The following is a 14553-nucleotide window of genomic DNA, read 5'->3' as shown; positions in this document are numbered from 1 at the left end:
GAGTGGGGGAGGGGCTAGACGGGTGATGGGCATTGAGGAGGGCACTTGCTGGGATGAGCACGGGGTGTTGTAAGTGATGAATCACTGAATTCTACTCCTGAAACCAATATCGCACTGTGTGTTAACTAACTAGAGTTTGGGATAACCTTTCGAAAAGAAGAAAAAAGGGAAAGGCTTGTGATGTGAACGTGTTTTCTCCTGTGTTCACCTGGAGTTTGTGGGCTCAGTCAAGGCAGAGGACCATGTGTTTGTGGACCACGTGGTTGAAGAAGGTCACTTGGTAGGATTCGGGTAGCAGTTGGGCTTTTCTGTGGGATCCAAGAGTCAGAGAGAGAGAATCCCAAGCAGGCGCCGCTGTCAGCATGGAGCCCAACGCAGGGCTCGAACTCATGAACCACGAGATCGTGACCTGAGCTGAAACCAAGAGTCAGACGCTTAACTGACTGAGCCAACCCAATATATGGCTATTGTTTTAAGCTATTTTTTTTTTTTTGGAGTGATTTGTTATGCAGGAAAGGAGTTAATACAAGTATGAGTAAAGCGGGTTGTTTCTCAAAGTATGGAGACATTCGCAGCCAGCTTGTGTTTGCCAAGCTCTCTTCTCTGTCGTGACACCAGCTACGTTCCACAGAAAGTTTGCTTCATCAGTTCGGGTCCTAGAGTAAAAGCCACGTAGAGCTCAACACAGCTGATCCAAGATGGATGTGATGCTTGCCCGAGAAATAAGTCTGTGGTTGTCAGCCTTGAGATTTTGGAGCTGTTAATTATTACGGCATAATCCAGCCTGTCCTGGCTGATACAGCTACAGATTGGCCATATCGCAACTTAAATCCAAACCGTGTTCCACAGCTATAAAGTAATGGAGGATTGCCGTGGACAGAAAAGCAGCCGTCAATTAAGAACGCGTTCAAGTTCAACAGTGAAAACGTCTTGATGCCAAAAGCATGCAACCAACTCCTAACTTAATACTGGGTTAATCTGGGTAACAACAGAAGCCGTAATGCTAATGTGAGTAACAAGAAATAGTTCTCCTTGCGTAAGCTTATATCAGGGCGAGTAACCACTGATAGTTACCAACCAGATAAAAATAACCTAAGTATAAACTATATAGCAAACCACTGGCCGACCCGCCACCGGCATGCAATCAAGATGAAAAGAAGTAAAAGGAACTCGGCAAACACCAACCCCGCCTGTTTACCGTACACATCGCTTCTAGCATTTCTAGTGTTAGAGTCCTGCCCTCTTCTCCACGCCCGGTAGAAACGGGCCGTGTAAACACGCTGATTGAGAAGCACCAAGGAGCCTCCTCTTCAGCCAGCCCGCGTCTCTGCGCATGGCTGCCCACGGGATCCGAGAACAGGGGCTTCGTGCCCAGCGGTTCTGCCTTTAAACCGGAGACGTAGCTGGCTCCCAGAAGTCATCCTTCCTGGGCCAAGGAGGTAAGAAAATGAAGGTACTTTCCGACCCCCCAGCGGACATTTCTCAATGAGTGCTAATAGCCACTCAGCACTGCTGGTAACTGTCTATGGGTGAGTTTGCAAAAATCCAGACTTTATTATTGACTTTACTTCGAACTGTATAGGAAAGGAACCAGCAGGAGAAAGCAGGGAGAAGAGTTCAAAGTCATTTACAAAGCTGGTGAGTTTTCCCAGCTTAGAATTCATTGTTTACATCATCTCCTGAGAGAGCAGCCTAGAGCATCCCTATGCGTGTGGGTTTCCTGCTTGAGATACCAAACGGGGGGCAAAGCCTTTAATACGGGAGTATTACTGCGGTGTCCGTCTCAAGCTAATTTGCGAGGCATTGCCAGATCGAGGCTCCCAGTCTTCTGGAACCTTGAGAAAATGCCAGACAATATCGCTCTGAGGGCCAGAGATAGAGCGGGAAGCCATTCACACACTGTTCAAATGAATCCAGTTTCTGGTGGTTTCTTCTCCCAGTTCCTAGGTCTTCCCGAGCCAGGGATGTGATCTGTCAGGGGAGAGAAGCAGGCTGGCTTCCTGCTGTCCCTGCCACCCAGCCCTTGCCTCACAGCTCTGCATTGTCACTGCGGTCCTACATCTGGGGAGATCACAACATGTTTAAGCTCGTCACCTCGGGTCTCTTTCTTCCATCTTCTAAGCTAAATTCCAAAAGGGTAATTGCATTAGTTATCCCCAAACCCAGCCTTCCCGTGGGGCCAGCCCCGCCTCCCACCTGTCCCGTTCCCTTCCCCTCCCTCTTTCATGGAGCTGGGGCCCCGTTGCACAAGCCTCTGCCCCTGAATTTCCAACCTGTACCCTCTGTGGAACCTCGGCCTTTCTAGACACTAGCCATCCTCGTGCGAGCTGAAGCCCAGAAGTTTCCAGAATATAACCCTTCTTGTCGCTCCCTCCGCCTTGTCGCCAGTTACAGGCACGGAAAGCTAGCTGCTGCCACTGCAGCTCCGTGGAGGGAGGGAGGGAGGAGGGGGAGGACGAGGAGGAGGCTTTAAGAAGAGGCGGGTGGGAGGCCCCGGCTGGGAACCGGGCCAGGCCCCGGGCTAAGATGGGTTGGAATGTGCGAAGGGATTCTTGGAAGCTGGGGTTGGGTGTGAAATTGTGCACAACGGCGCTGAATCGCAGCCCTGCAGAGGAAACGCTAACAAGAAGGTTCCTCGGTTTTCCCTACAACCTTGGCATTTTCTCCAGAGTAGCTGTGATTCTCTGTTCGGTGCCCGGGGCACCAGTAACTTGCTTAGGACTGCTCACTGTATCTCCTCACCTGCCTCCAGGCCTAAATACACAGGGAGGTGTTTGAAATAGACATCACTGCCCCCGGGGGGTGGGGGGGGGGGGGGGGGGGGTCTAGCTCATTAAATAAACACATTTGAACCTCCACTCATTCGCCCACCGGTGGACCCCGAAGTTCACAACCCTATTCAAGGAGGGGTATGTTTCTGCTGTGGGGCTTGGGGTCAGAAGTGAGAAATTTACTTGCTGTGTAACTTTGTTTTAAAAAAGTTTTAATGTTTTTATTTTTGAGACAGAGAGAGAGACAGAGCATGAGCAGAAAGAGAGGGAGACACAGAATCTGAAACAGGCTCCAGGCTCTGAGCCGTCAGCACAGAGCCCGACGTGGGGCTTGAACTCACGAACGGTGAGATCATGACCTGAGCTGAAGTCAGCCGCTTAACCGACTGAGCCATCCAGGCACGCCTGTAACTCTGTTTTTTAAATACAGATAGATACATTTTTTTTTTTTAATGAAGTTACAAGAAATGTACTCTCTGTCATTTGGCATCCATTCTGGGCTGATGGCTCTCAAAAATTTATTTTCATGAAAAAAATTATTTTCACGACCCAGTTGCTCTTCCAACATTTGCTGAGAACTTCTTGTGCGCCAGGCATGATTCTAGGTGCGGGGTGGCGGGGGGGAGGGAGGGAGTACAGGGAGCGGGACACCGCCCTGCCCTGGAGGAGCCTCGATGGGGGGAGAAGCAGACTCCTTACCAGAAAAATTCTGTGTGTGCGAAAATAGGATGTGTGCTGTAACAGAGGAAGCACCAGATTGCTGTGAAAGGACAGAGAGGGAGCACCCAAGTTGGGGTAGTCAAGGAAGGAAGGTTTCACCAGGGAGTTGACATTAATGCTGAGTAAGTAGGGTATTTTGACACCCGCTGGCCTGTCGCAGTGCAATTCTGGTGGTCACTTCTCGGAGTCAGCACAACCCCACAAGACTGCCCCCACTTCATACACCAGCCACAAATTCAGGGGGTCCCCAGGCCACCTGCCCTTCTGGCTGATTGGCTATTAATTTAGGGGCCCTCTTGACCACATTAGGTTTGATAATTTGCTAGGACAACAGACAGAACTCGGGAAAGAGCTATGTTACAAGTACAGCTTTATTGCGGAAAAATACCTACAGATCAGGAACGGCCAAATGAAGAGACACACAGGGAGAGGTCTGGGAAGATCCTGTGCCCTCTTCTCATGGAGTGAGGGTGCATTATGCTCCCAGCACATCAAAGTGTTCATCAACCAGGAGCTTTGTTCATCAACAACTGAGCTTTGTTGTCCAGAGTATTATTACATAGGCATAATTGAGCATATCACTGGCCCCGTGACTAAACTCAATCGCCAGCCTTCCCTCCCTTCCTGGAGCCTCGGCCAGCTCAAAGACCCAACTAAAGACCCTCTAATCATAGGTTTCGGTCTTCCTGGTGACCAGCTCCCATTCTGAAGCTATCTGGTGAGTCATCTCTTTAACTTAATGATAGTGTAGTGACCCACAGGGCTCATGAGTAACAAAGGCACTTGTATCACTCGGGAAATCCCAAGGATGTTAGAAGCTCCATGCCAGGAACCTGGGGGCAAAAATCACACAAATTGTTCATGACATAACAAATTCTTTTTTTTTTTTTTTGTAGCATTTATTCATTTTTTGAGAGGCAGAGAGAGACCGATCATGAGTGGGGAAAGGACAGAGAGGGAGACACAGAATCCGAAGCAGGCTCCAGGCTCCGAGCTGTCAACACAGAGCCTGACGTGGGGCTCGAACTCATGAACAGTGAGATCATGACCTGAGCCGAAGTCGGACGCTTAACCAACTGAGCCACCCAGACGCCCCATCTATCTATCTTTCTATCTTTTTCTTTCTTTCTTTTTCTTTCTTTCTTTCTTTCTTTCTTTCTTTCTTTCTTTCTTTCTTCTCTCTCTCTTTCTTTCTCTCTTTCTTTCTTTTTCTTTCTTTCACATTTGTTCATTTTTGAAAGAGAGAGAGACAGAGAGACAGAGCACGAGCAGGGGAGGGGCAGAGAGAGGGAGACACAGAATCCAAAACAGGCTCCAAGCTCTGAGCTGTCTGCACAGCTGATGTGGGGCTTGAACCCACGAACCATGAGATCATGACCTGAGCCGAAGTCAGATGCTTAACCGACTGGGCCACCCCTACAAATTCTTTTTTTTTAATGTTTATTTATTTATTTATTTATTTATTTTTATTTTTTTATTTAAAAAACATTTTAACGTTTATTTCTTTTTGAGACAGAGACAGAATGTGAGCTGGGGAAGGGGCAGAGAGAGAGGGAGACACAGAAGCCGAAGCAGGCTCCAGGCTCTGACCGTCAGCACAGAGCCCCATGCAGGGCTCGAACCCACAAACTGTGAGATCGTGACCTGAGCCGAAGTCGGACGCTTAACCGATTGAGCCACCCAGGCGCCCCACAAATTCTTTATACCAACTAAAGTAGGCTGGGCAGAAATTGTTATCGAGTGTTGGAGAGTTGCTCCAAGTGTAGATTTGAGGGTCACCGGCCTACACTGACCAAAAACTAAGTTGAAGATTTCCCTTGGTCCCTGTACCAGGTAGCAGGTGAACTTAACGTGGATTAAAGATAGCACGAGTCGTCTCTGTTTGTTCTCTCCCTCTTCTTCAGTCTTGATCTCCCCCTCCTTCTGCTGCTGTTCCTTTCCATCAGCTCCCTCAACCTTCCCTGCCTGAATTGCTTAAAGTCATGGCACAAAGCCCCAAACTTCACTGGCATCAGCATTACATCAGAGAGCCCTCATTTCTAACTGCACTCTTCCCCAGGGCTGCGACTTAGATGTCAACCCCCGGAGCCCCATCGCTGCATCTCACGCCAGCAGCCGGAGGTGAAATCGTGTGGCAGTCACCGTGGTTCGGATTTTACACTCTTGAAAGTGGCCACAACCCAGAAAGAAAAATCTGGAGCTTTTTACAGAAACCTTAGCAAGAAGGTAGAAAATGACATCCCCCCGGGATCTCTGTGATGTGAGCTCTGTCTCTCCTCGCACTCTTTCCTCTGTCACTGGGTTCTCCCTGTCCTCTTCTGGGAGGTGGTAAGGAATCATCACTGTCCTTGGCTTGCAGATATAAGATTTGTCCCAAAGGATGGCTCTGACAGAAAGAAGGATTCCTGTGATAGGGCACACGCATCCGTGAACTCTCTCTCTCTCTGGGGGGTTGCGGTGCTGTTACGGAAAAATTATGAAAAGGGGGGTAAGGTTCGAACTATAAGCAAATAAAATAATTTCTCTCCAGGAGATAAAGATTTTACATCAAAATTCTCATTCTTCCCAGAGGCATTGTGAGATTGGGTAGGGGAGGAGGAAGGTTTTGTTCTGTTTTCTTTTTTTTTTTTATGTTTATTTATTATTGAGAGACAAAGAGACACAGAGCGTGAGCAGGGGAGGGGCAGAGAGAGGGGGAGACACAGAATCCGAAGCAGGCTCCAGGCTCTGAGCAGTCAGCACAGAGCCCGATGCGGGGCTCGAAGTCACCCACCGTGAGATCAAGACCTGAGCTGAAGTCGGTCGCCTAACCGACTGAGCCACCCGGGCGTCCCAGAAGAGACTCTGGGGACAGTCTCTTCAATAAACGATGCTGGGAAAACTGGACAGCCACATGCAAAAGAAAGAAACAGGACCACTTCTTACAACATACGCAAAATTAACTCAAAATGGATTACAGACCTGAATGCAAGACTCAAAGCCATAAAACTCCTAGAGGAAAACAGGCAGTGAGCTCCTTAACATCAGCCGATATTCATTTTTTTGAATCCGACACCCAAAATAAAGGCAACAACAGCAAAGCTAAACAAGTGGGACTACGTCAGACTTCAAAGCTTCTGCACAGAGAAGGAAACCATCAACAAGATTACAAGGCACACTACTGAGAAGGTATTTGCAAATCAAATATCCATTCAGGGCTTACTACCCCCAAAACGTAGAGAACCCATACAATTCAACAGCATAAAAGCAAACAATCTGATTAAAAAGATGGGCAGAAGGTCTGAACGGACGTTTTTCCAAAGAAGACATACATATAGCCCACAGGTACGTGAAAAGGTGCTCAGCATCACTAATTCGCGGAGAAATGCAAGTCAAAACCAGAGTGAGATATCACCTCACGTCCGTGAGGAAATGGCAAGTGTCAAAGAGACAAGAAACAGCAAGTGTTGGCGAGGGTGTGCAGAAAAGGGAACCGTTGTGCGGCGTCGCTGGGGATGCAAACTGGTGCAGCCGCTGTAGAAGACCGCGCAGAGGTTCCTCAAAAAGTTAAAAATAGACCTACCATATGATCTGTCATTTCCCCTTCCGGGTATTCCTCTGAAGAAAACAAGAACACTAACTTGAGAAGATCTATGCACCCCCGTGTTTATTGCGACGTTATTTACAACAGCCAGATGATGGAAACAGCCAAAGAAACAAACCAAATGATGGGTGAATCGATAAAGAAGTTGTGATAAAGAGGATAAAGATAAATAGATAAAGAAGTATGTAAATACACATACATATAGGTATCTCTATATATGTATATACTTGTATGCGGAATCTAAAACCAAATTAAAAAACCTGAACTCACAGATAGATTGGTGGTTGCCAGAGGTTGGTGGGGGTGGGGTAGGGTGAATTGGGGGAAGGGGTCAGAAGGTACAAATTTCCAGTTATAAAATAAGTAGGTAATAGTCTAAGGTACAGCACGGTGTTAATGCTATCTTGCATATTTGAAAGTTGTCAGCCCAGTAGATCTTAAAAGTTTTCATCACCATAAAAAAAATTTTCTATAACTGTGTATAGTGATGGATATTCACTAGACCTATTGCGGGGATCATTCTATGATGTTCACAAATAATCATTATGTTGTACACCTGAAATTAATATAATGTTAGCTGCCAATTATACCTCAATTTAAGAAAAGAAGAGAAAAAGAGGGGCGCCTGGGTGGCTCAGTCGGTTGAGTGTCCGACTTCAGCTCAGGTCATGATCTCACGGTTCATGGGTTCGAGCCCCTCCGCATCGGGCTCTGTGCTGACAGCTCAGAGCCTGGAGCCTGCTTTGGATTCTGTGTCTCCCTCTCTCTCTCTCTGCCCCTCCTCTGCTTGCACTCTGTCTCTGTCTCTCTCAAAAATGAACTATAACATTACAAAAAAGTTTTAAAAAGAGAAAAAAGAAAGAAAATGTCAGATAATATACTTTAACAATTTCCAAGATGTTACACAGATACCTTAGGCAGAGCTGAGTTAATCACTGACACATTAAAAAGAAAACACAAAGAGTTTCAGATGTTTATATTAGTAAAGTGAAATAATCCTATATATCCTATCTCCTAGGATATTGCTTTCATTTCTGTAGTAGTTAGTTTTGCAAATGCTTCGGCTCCATGTATTTTTAAAGTTGAAATAAAAATTTATAGTAATAAAAAATAAAAAGGAAAACTGTGCTGGTGAAGCTTACATGCCTTGGAGGGAAGAAAAACAAACTAAAAACCGTGATATGGCAGGTGGTGATAATGGCTATGGGGAAAAATAGACCGGTTAAGGGATTAGAGAATGATGAAAAGGTGTGACTTTTATATAGGGAGATCAAAACAGCCACACTGTGAGGTGACATTTGAAGTGAGTTGAGACAGTAACAACATTGAGGAGAGCGAGTTCTTAGTGGAGGTGACCAATGCAAAGGCCCTGAGGTAGGACCTAACACAATCCTAGAAAGTCAGTACTATCTTTTTTTCTTTAAGTTTTTTTTAGTTACATACAGTGCAATACTGGTTTCAGGAATAGAATTTAGTGATTCATCACTTACATACGACACCCAGTGCTCATCACAAGAAGTGCCCTCCTTAGTGCCCATCACCCGTCTAGCCCATCTCCCACCCACCTCCCTTTATCAACCCTGTTTGTTCTCTATTGTTAAGAGTCTGTTGTGGTTTGTCTCCCTCTCTTCTCTTCCCCCCTTCCCATATGTTAATCTGTTTGTTTCTTAAATTCCCCATATGAGTGAAATCATATGGTATTTGTCTTTCCCTAATTGACTTATTTCACTTAGCATAATACATTCTAGCTCCATCCACATCATTGCAAATGGCAAGATTTCATTGGTGATGCTCGAGTAATATTCCAGTGTGTGTGTGTGTGTGTGTGTGTGTGTGTGTGTACACCACGTCTTCTTTATCCATTCATCAGTCGGTGGACATTTGGGCTCTCTCCATAGTTTGGCTATTGTTGATAATGCTGCTATAAACATTGGGGTGCAGGTGCCCTTTCAAATCTGTGTTTTTGTATCCTTTGGATAAATACCTAATAGTGCAATTGCTGGATCGTAGGGTCGTTCTATTTTTAGTTTCTTGAAAAATCTCCAGCCTGTTCTCCAGAGTGGCTGCACCAGTTTGTATTCCCACCAACAGTGCAAAAGTGTTCCCTTTTCTCTGAATCCTCACCAACACCTGTTGTTTCTTGTGTTGTTAATTATAGCCATTCTGATAGGTGTCAAGTCATATTTCATCGTGGTTTTGATTTTTACTTCCCTGATGATGAGTGATGTTGAGCATTTTTTCATGTGTCTGTTAGCCACCTGGATGTCTTCTTTGGAGAAGTGTCTGTTCATGTCTTTTGCCCATTTCTTCACTGGGCTATTTGTTTTTTGGGTGTTGAGTTTCATAAGTTCTTTATTTATTTATTTATTTATTTATTTATTTATTTTTTGGGACAGAGAGAGACAGAGCATGAATGGGGGAGGGGCAGAGAGAGAGGGAGACACAGAATCGGAAACAGGCTCCAGGCTCTGAGCCATCAGCCCAGAGCCTGACACGGGGCTCGAACTCACGGACCGCGAGATCGTGACCTGGCTGAAGTCGGACGCTTAACCGACTGTGCCACCCAGGCGCCCCTGATAAGTTCTTTATAGATTTTGGACACTGACCCTTTATCTGATATGTCATTTGCAAATATCTTCTCCCATTCCACCGGTTGCCTTTTCGTTTTGCTGATTGTTTACTTTGCTGTGCAGAAGCTTTTTATTTTGATGAGGTCCCAGTAGTTCATTTTTGCCTTTGTTTCCCTTGCTTTTAGCCACGTGTCTAGTAAGAACTTGCTCTGACTAAAGTCAAAGAGGTTTCTGCCCATGTTCTCCTGTAGGATTTTGATGGTTTCCTGTCTCACATAAAGGTCTTTCACCCATTTTGAATTTATTTTTGTGTATGGTGTAAACGGTCCGAGTTCATTCTCTCGCATGTCGCTGTCCAATTTTCCCAACACCATTTGCTGAAGAGACTGTCTTTTTTCCATTGGATACTCTTTCCTGCTTTGTGGAATATTAGTTGGCCATACATTTGTGGTTCCATTTCTGGGTTCTCTGTTCTGTTCTATTGATGTATACGTGTCTGTGTTTGTGCCATGACCGTACTGTCTTGATGACTACAGCTTTGTACTACAGCTTAAAGTCTAGAATCGAGATGCCTCCAGTTTTGTCTTCCTTTTTCAGGGTTGCTTTGGCTGTTCAGGGTCTTTTGTGGTTCCATGCAAAATTTAGGATGGTTTGTTCTAGCTCCTCGAAGAATGCTGGTGATAGTACTATTGTTATCTTCCCACCCGCCCCCCGCCCATCTTTTTTTCTCCTGCCTCTCCCACAACTTTTCCTCCTTCCTTTCCTTCCCTGATTTTCTCCTTCTTCACTTACCTTGGAGTAAGCCCGGTCTCGTCCAGATAAAGCTAAACTTTTTACAAAGTAGGGGAAAAGAACAGAAGGAGAAAAACCTGTCTCGGTGAGTGACACTCAGTCCGCACATAGCCGCCATGTGACCATAACTCGCTGAGAAAGCCCTTCCCTGGCTCAGGACCACCCGCAGAGCAAACTTCAGCTCATCAAACGTGGGGCTACATTCTGCCAACGGTCAATGTCTACTGCCAGCTCTGAAGAATATGGGAAGCAGGACAGGGTATGGAGAGGAAGAGACCGCAGAAAATACATTTCTCTGACAGCAGCCAAACTGAAAACTCACGACGATCTGCCGTGACAGACTTCCTGGTTCGTGAATTAAAGTCAGAATGCTTAACTGCTCAGCCACTTCCATGAGAGAGGAAAACCTAAGTTGTTTAGTTTGTATACAGTTTGAGAAAATGCATTACATGTTATAAAACAGAGAAAAACAGCTTTTAACAATGGCGTAATTTCCCCATCCCGTTCTCCTTAAACTTATGCTGAAAGATATGCCATGATCAGAGTCTAAGAGCAAGCCCCATTCAGGGGTGCCTGGGTGGCTCAGCCAGTTAAGCGTCTGGCTTCGGCTCAGGTCGCGATCGCACGGTTTGTGAGTTCGAGCCCCGCGTCGGGCTCTGGGCTAACAGCTGGGAGCCTGGAGCCTGCTTCGGATTCTGTGTCTCCCTCTCTCTCTATCCCTCCCTGACTAGTGCTCTGTCTCTCAAAATAATAATAATAATAATAGTAAATGTAAAAAAAATACGAAAAAAAAGAAAAAGTCCCATTCATATGTGCAAAGATCAACGCAGCCACGAATACGTTCGGAGTGTCTTTGAAGACTTTGGCGGGGGGGATCCCCTGGTGGAGGTGGTTCCTGCCTCAGATGGGGACAGAAGACGAACGGACGACCGCCCTGTGTCGTTTATTTCCTCTTCTCCATTCTCCTGTTCCTGGCCCCTCCTGATCTCATCTTCAAGCCACCAAACCCACCCAGCTTCGTGTCACTCCCCCTGAGCATCCCACACGCACCCCCGTCTGTACTGGCCGCACTTTGTGTCTCTGCTGACGCCCTCCTCACACTGTGGCACGACAGCCCCTTTCCACGTGGCCTCCCCTACCTGCCTGCAGGCCCCTGTCTGTCAGCCTTCGGGTGTCTGTCATCTCTGGGGGGCCCGGTCCACTGTGCGGGCCCGGAGATGGTACGTGAACGGCTGAGGGGTTGAGCAGGCCTCACTTCTGAGGGGGAATTTGTAGCCCTGTTGGGTCTTACCTCTGAAGTTCTCGTGTCACTGCAATAGCTTTTCCCGAGGCATTTCTTGCCCTTGAACTTACTAGTGTCCACCACCCCTGCCTCCCTCACGATCCTCCCCTCATCTTTGTGTTTCGTCTGATTTACGCGAAGGAGTCCGCCTTCTGCCTTGGTACGGCGCTTGTTGAGTGTCAAATGGCAGAGCCCAAGTCTGAGTTTACCCAGTCAGTGGCGAGGGCTTACTAACCCCCAGTAGGTGTGGAACCCTCTGCCGGAGTTGGAACGGTGCCCTCGAGGTCCCAGAGGGAAAAAAGGAAGGAAGAATGGGGACTCTTTACAAAGGAAACAGCTGGAAAAGGAGTCCCGTTTCTTCATTCACTCGTTCGTGTACTAGCTGAAGAGAAAACGTATTCGCTGAGCCCCCGTTGTCCTGGATATAAGGCACGTAGGAGTGGACGTGGCTTAGGGGGCTGTAGGCCTCAGTGTTTGTGGGCTCGCGCCCCTTGGGAGGCTGGGGACTACGCCTGGCCCAGGTCCCATGGCTGGAATACCTAGCAGCTTTCCCCGGTTACCATGGAGACCCCAGGGAGGAGAGGAGGGAGGTCCTCTCTGGTATCACCCAGCAGCTTCTAGTGTTCTTTCCTCTTGGTCCAAGCTCTGGCCCTTCGCCCAGCTGCCAATGCCACCCACACTGGGCCCCTGGCGGAGGAAAGAGGAGCTCTTGACCTCTGGGGGCTTCGGGCTGCAGGTGACCCGCGGCCACGGAGGAGGAGGGAGCGGGCTGTGCCTCGCGGCTGGCCGGGCAGAACTGCCATGAAGAAAATTATGAGGCGAATTAAACTTTAATTTGATTTTTATTTGGTTTCAGCAACCAATAAAGGGCCAGCAATTTTCCAAGTCCTGTCAGCGGTTGGAGGAATGCTTTGAGAACATCTGTTTTATTAACAGCGGCAACAATAAAAGCCGATCCCGTGTTTGTAGAGGAGCTGCCTTCTCAGGGCTTCGCAAGGTACGCGGCGATGTGTGGTCACAGGGAACGAGTGGGGACGCGTTTCTGGTTGGCAGAGCATTCCACCTTTCTGAAACAATAGAAAAATACAGAAATTTCCTATTGGCCCCCAAGCCTTTTCTCGCTTTCCTCCCCTATAAATTGCGGAAGTGCCCGAATTGTTTAAAAAATAGACATCATTTATTCTAACTACTCGACAGAAACTATGTAGGACAGCAATTTCCAAGTTGACTGTAGTTTAGGCACTGGAAGTGATGTGCTTTTGCTTCAGAGGTCAAATGGGATCCACGAGATACTGGATATCCCTGCAGTGAAATACTGTTTGGCCGGGAAAAGGAGTAACATACATGCTTTCTCGTGGATGCCGCTTGAAAACGCTACGCTAATTGAAAGATGCCAGTCACAAATGACATCACGTTAACTGTCCAAGTTAGGAAACAAGAAGGGTTTAATTTAACGATGGGATCAATTCTTCCAAACACTGAGTTGGATGAGCAAGGTCATAGAACGCATATGCATGCTGTGGGGGTACACATCTTGGGTCTGGGTTGGAATGATGGTCAGGGATGAGGGGAGGGGTCTTAAATGCATTAAAGATGATAATAATATATCAGAACTGTGGGGTTTGATTACCTTCGAAGGTTATTAAAATATTGCCAAAAAGATTCTTAGGAAAGAAACTGGGGTGATAAACCCTGTAAAGAACAAAATAACGGGACGCCTGGGTGGCTCAGTCGGTTAAGCATCAGACTTCAGCTCAGGTCGTGATCTCACCGTTCGTGAGTTTGAGCCCCACGTCGGGCTCTGTGCCGACAGCTCAGAGCCTGGAGCCTGCTTCGGATTCTGTGTCTCCTTCTCTCTCGGCCCCTCCTCTGCTCGCACTGTGTCTCTCTCTCTTTCTCATAATTAAACAAATATTAAAAAATTTAAAAAAAAGAACAAAATAAAGCGAAATGTAACCAAGAATCATGTGTTTCTCAGGTTATAAGTCAACAGGGAAATCCAGTCACTTTTTACAAAAATTGAAATTATTTTCTCTATTAAAGAGTATTATATGAATTAAAAGTATGAATAAATGAATATTTCCGTTGTTTTTTCCAAGCCGTTTTGGGGTTGTTTTTATTTTTATTTATTTGTTTTTTAATTTTTTAATGTTTATTTATGTTTGGGAGAGAAAGAGACAGATCACGAGGGAGGGAGGGGTGGGGAGAGAGGGAGACACAGAATCCGAAGCAGGCTCCAGGCTCTGTGCTGTCAGCACAGACCCCAAATGCAGGGCTCGAACTCATGAACCGTGAGATCATGACCTGAGCCAAAGTCGAAAGCTTAACTGACTAAGCCCCCCAGGCACCCCTGGGTTATTTTTAAAGTTCTCACGGTGCAACCCATATTATAACACACACTTTTCGGTTCAGGTTATAAGAAGGATCTTTCCACGTTATTGCAAATTCTTACTAAATATCCCATTAATCGGGCAACTTTCTGATTATGCATATTGTGAGAAGGGAACAGATTCAAAATGACCGGTAATAAAAAAAAAATCGTCTCCACAAAGAGCTAGACGAACTTTGATTAGTCTGACTACATACAGAATTAATTCTCATTTATAAAATATGGCTCTGCCTTCAAAATCATGCAGTGTTCTAACCAGGGAAACGGCGAATACAATCAAGAGGCACAGCAGCACAAAGGTATCGATATTAGCTTTGCTTCACCGGCCTCTCGGGCAATGGTTTTTTAAAAAACTATTCTGAGGATAGCCGGCAGATACAGAATGGGACAAAGGAGTCAATTGGATGGTCGAATGAGGTTGTTTTAAAGTCACAGCTGAAACAATA

General features: G+C 46.4%; 1 long non-coding RNA gene across 3 annotated transcripts in view; it reads left to right on the top strand.

Moving 5' to 3' along the window:
* Nucleotides 1-1108: 1108 nt before the first annotated feature.
* The window catches only part of LOC115505404, a 32851-nt gene continuing 19406 nt past the window's right edge, over nt 1109-14553 (top strand). For 2 of the 3 annotated variants that reach the window (XR_003966014.1, XR_003966013.1), the window contains exons 1-2: nt 1109-1439; nt 12575-12715. This is a non-coding gene — a long non-coding RNA (uncharacterized LOC115505404). The remainder of the gene's footprint in view (nt 1440-12574; nt 12716-14553) is intronic. The other variant, XR_003966012.1, reaches the window with a different exon arrangement.

The sequence above is a fragment of the Lynx canadensis genome, chromosome F1 (genome assembly GCF_007474595.2).
Source record: "Lynx canadensis isolate LIC74 chromosome F1, mLynCan4.pri.v2, whole genome shotgun sequence".
Classification (NCBI taxonomy): domain Eukaryota; kingdom Metazoa; phylum Chordata; class Mammalia; order Carnivora; family Felidae; genus Lynx; species Lynx canadensis.
Note: the sequence above shows the minus strand (reverse complement) of the source record. Positions and strands in the feature narration are given on the sequence as shown.